This window comes from Desmodus rotundus, chromosome 8 (assembly GCF_022682495.2).
Source record: "Desmodus rotundus isolate HL8 chromosome 8, HLdesRot8A.1, whole genome shotgun sequence".
In the NCBI taxonomy this organism is placed as follows: domain Eukaryota; kingdom Metazoa; phylum Chordata; class Mammalia; order Chiroptera; family Phyllostomidae; genus Desmodus; species Desmodus rotundus.
In genome coordinates, this window is record NC_071394.1 from 12234092 (window position 1) to 12238550 (window position 4459).

General features: G+C 39.7%; 1 pseudogene; it reads left to right on the forward strand.

Annotated features, from left to right (window-relative positions):
* Positions 1 to 870: 870 nt before the first annotated feature.
* Positions 871 to 3011, forward strand: LOC112315377 (metalloendopeptidase OMA1, mitochondrial pseudogene; annotated as a pseudogene).
* Positions 3012 to 4459: the final 1448 nt, after the last annotated feature.

Here is a 4459-nt window from a genome sequence, read left to right on the forward strand (position 1 = left end):
TACATGTTTGATGAATTAAGGAATAAATGAAAGAACCCTTGGATAAAATGAGCTAAGATTCTGACATCCATTAGCAAGCTGTTACCAGATTTCATCTGCCTTGTTTGAATGTAGGTCATCCATTTGGAGAGAGGGAATGAAAAACGTGATGCAAATAACGGATCTGTTCAATGCCCTTGAACCAATACTTAAAATACAATTCCTTGTAAGACATTTGGTGCACCATGGGGTGGAATACTCAGTTCTGGCTCCAGGTTTGCCCCGACATGGCTGTGTGAAATTAACTTTTTTGGCTAAGTAGATGGAGCTTGGCCCCACCTACTTTAATATATTCTGACTTTATGGAACATAGGCCAGATTTTCTTTAGGTTCAGTAACATCCAATACGATTCTAACATGATTATACATGAGGCTGGATTGTAATACTGTATGTCTCAGCCAGGCTTTTCATTTGGTATCCTTGGTAAGCAGGCATCATCTCAAAGTTTTCATGTACAGAAACAAAATTCTGTCCCTTTGATTAATTTCCAGGAAGAGTTGTCGGAAAAAAAAAAAAAAACCCTCATCCTTTGTGCCTCAAGCAATGCACCTCTGGTTTCATAGTTCTCTGCCACTCTGCCTTCCAAAGGTCTTCAGTTAAGTGGAGACCTCCTTCTTAGAGAAGAGTTTCACTGAGCATCATTTGAAAGGGGAGCGTGCCTCTGGGGGTAGAAGTAGTAAGGGTCTCACTCACCAGTAGTTTATCAAATGTTTCTTCCAACAATGTGTCATACTTCCTGAGAACTCTGGCAAATTAAGCATTCTCCCACTTCTGACACTCCCCGCTCACTTTATAAATCACTTCCCTGATCAGTGCCAGGGTGACGAGCCATGCCTGATCATGCATTTACACAGCAGCTTAAAACTGGAAGTGCCTTTATCTGCACGAATCTTGTTAAAGCCTCCAGAGTCTTGAAATGGCAGGTCAGATTGATTTCTCCTCACTTTTCAGATAGGGAAATTGAGTCTCAGAACTTTCCAGATTTATGAAAGGATAGATAATGAAAATGGATAGAATTGGGCCTTGAACCTAAGCGTTTGATTTCTAGTTCAAGGCTAACCACACCACAGTGCTCTACTGAACATTTAAGAAACAGCTGTGCTTGCTCACGCATTTTCTTTCCTTCAACGTCTTTACTGCGCATCTGTTATTCGCAGATATTGCACTTGGCACCGTTAATGGTAATCAAACCAAAATCCCTTTTCTCGTGGAGCTTGTAGTAGGGGAGAACAAGATGCAGGCAGTGGCAGTGCTTACCAACTCACTCAGCAAGGAAAGGAAGCACATAATCACTAATTGAGAAAAGTTACCTTCTCTTTTGCCACTTCAGGGATAATTAAGCACAAGAAAGGTGAGCTTCATCTCTGGGCTGTAGCTGTTACTAGAAACTGTGTTTTATTTGAAGTTAATTCACTGACCAACTAGAGAACAATGTAACACACCAGCTCTAACTTCACTAGACTATCAAGTACAAACCAACCGTATAGTATGTAAAAACCAACCAACCAACCAAATAGGTAACTCAGGGGGATGGGTCAGCTTTTCTGCCTGGAAACTTTCATTTCTATAGGACTTTTAATTACAAAAGAACAAGATGCCTCTTGAGTACCAAAAATAAGGAGATTGAGATGATTACCCAGCAACGTACTACATGGAGTGACTTTTTAAAGATGGCTACTGATTTAAAAAGTTGCAGTCATGCCTGTCCTTTCAGGAGTTTGCACACTTCTCCATGATTTCAAGCTGCTTCACTTATTCTCTTGATAACTCCTAAACCAGTGCAGAAACAATTTGCAATCACTGCGGGCAGGGGCTTAAGAAAATGGTATGGGCACTTCCTCTTTAAAAAAAGAAACTATTTGGAACTATTTATATAATTATCTATCTATATACTTATTTATTGCCTCCCCCTGCCCTTCCCACTGCTCCTCAGGGACTTCACACATAGATAGTTGTGATTTTCTGAACAAGTTCTTTTTAAAAAAATTTTTTTATTGTAATTTTTCCTATTACTGCTTAAAATGGAACTATTCAAAGGGAGTGAAAGAAAGAACAAACAAATGGGATCTAGTCCTTGGTTTGAGTAGCTCAGGATTGCTGCGTGTAGTGTTTTATTTCACCCACCTGGAAGTTAGTCCATCACAGAAGGAGCGAGCTGCTGTTATTGAGGGAAGAACATTTGAGACTTTTATCAGACCACAATTTGAAGCACGGATGGAAGACTTTGAAAATGATATGCTAACTGAGAGATGCCTGACACCTGACTGTTAACGAAGGGGTTTGTCATCTAATTGAATGTAGTAAAGCTATCCCAGGGGTCTCTGAGATCATTTGGGTTATTCATGTGGTTGATTCTCCAAATATAAATGTTTTATGCTTTCAAATGAATGTGTTTATCTTCCCTGGCCTTTTAGATAGTGTAACTGATACCCATCTACTTTCTTTCCTCCTGTGCTATGACATGGCCCATGCACTTCTAGGGCGTGGCGCACAAAAGACAAGCTTGGTTCATTTACTGAATTTCCTAGGTCGATTTTTTTTCCCCCACAATGATTTGGGCCTCGAGATAGGTAGGAACTTTCGGGACAGTGACTGCAGCTTGAACGGCAGGAGTGTGCACATGATCGACGATACGGTAGAACACTGGGGGCTGAAGCTGACAAAATTGGACCGCAGCTTGCTGCAGGGGCCCGCGTGCGCAGCAGAGAGGGTTCAGTGTCTTGGCAGCAGAGAGAAGAAAGTCGCTGAAGGCTTCCACAGTCGTTGCGAGTTGCCAGAATGGGTATTCACACACCCTCCTCCTGGAAACCGAGCTGAGCACTTGGATCGACTTACACCTCAGGCTCTCAAAAGTAGGTGGAGCTGTAATTTCCCACCACTTTTGGAACTAGACCCTCGACTACCACTTAAACTCAGCATGAAGCATTTTCTTAAAGAATTAGAGAAAGGAGACCTACATATACACTGTTAAGAAAGAGAAAATGGATAGATACTCTTCCTGTTCAAAACCAGGAGCCAATGTCATTAACATATACAGCTGAGGGAAAGACTGAGCGTTGAATTAAAAATGACGAGAATGGGACATATGAAGAACACAGCAATCCTTATCATTTTTATGTCACTTTTTAAAAAATAATGTTTGAATTGAAAACAAAAATGGAAATCCAGGTCAAATCATAGATATTACAGGTATTGTCTAAATTCCTCTGCTAGGCATTTATTTTTCAAGCAACATTGATGTGTATTAGCTATTTAAAAAAATATCTTCAATGAGGGAAATGTCATACAATACATTTATATTATACATTTTTTTAAAAAATCACTAATTGTGTGGGGTGGGGGGTGGGGGCGGGGATAGTGGGAAGAGGGTATTACAGGAACTACTATAAAGGACACATGGACAAAACCAAGGGGGAGGGTGGAGAGGGGGGAGGGAGGTGGGTTCACCTGGGGTGGGGTAGAGGGATGGGGAGAAAAGGCATACAACTGTAATTGCATAACAATAAAAAAAAATATATATATATATAAAAAAAAAAAAAAAAAAAAAATCACTAATTGTATTCCTACTGTGTGCAAGTCACTACCCTAAGCCTGTAAGAGAAAGTGAGTCAGAAAGTAACTCATCTTTGCAGAGTGTGTCTCGGTGGCTGTGAAAATCAAGCAACTCTGTCTACAGCCCCCATTTAAGACAGGCCATATATCTGGCATGAGAATGGAGGAAAAACTGAAAATACCTTAGGGTATTGGCTTGATATTTAAGAAAACATTCAGAATTAAGGCTTTTAATCAATTACCAGACCACCTTAGTGAAAACATACCACTTCAAGAGCCCATAGTTATCATTTAATTGGAGTTTTTACCAGAACCTGTTTTTCTTTAATTTCTTTTGTTTGCCAAATTCCTTTTGCATTACTTTTCGATGGGCGGTAGCTCTTCTCTCCCAAATGCAGTGCATAAAGAGGGGGGAAGGGAAACACCATTTCTTCACCTTTCTTTATTTTTTTAAGTATCACTTTTTAAATTGACCTTCTTTTTTAGAACAGATATAGGTTCACACAAGTTTGGCACCTTATTACAAAGTGAAACCAGCTCTTACATCATCCTATCCAGCAACTGCCCTCTTTAGTAGTCCGTCAAATGAGCTGAAAAGTTGTGTCCCCACAGAAAGCTGCACAGCAATGTTTATTACAGCTTTAATCATAACTGCCCAAATAGGGAGGCAATCAAGATGCCCTTCAGTCAGTGAATGTATAAATAACTTGTTAGGTCCAAACAATGGAATATTATTCAATAAAAATTAGCAATAAAAATAAGTGAGCTTTCAAGCCATGAAAAGACATGGAAAAATTTAAATGCATATTATTAAGCGAAAGAAGCCAGTCTGAAATGGTTACACATACCATACAATTCCAACCATAT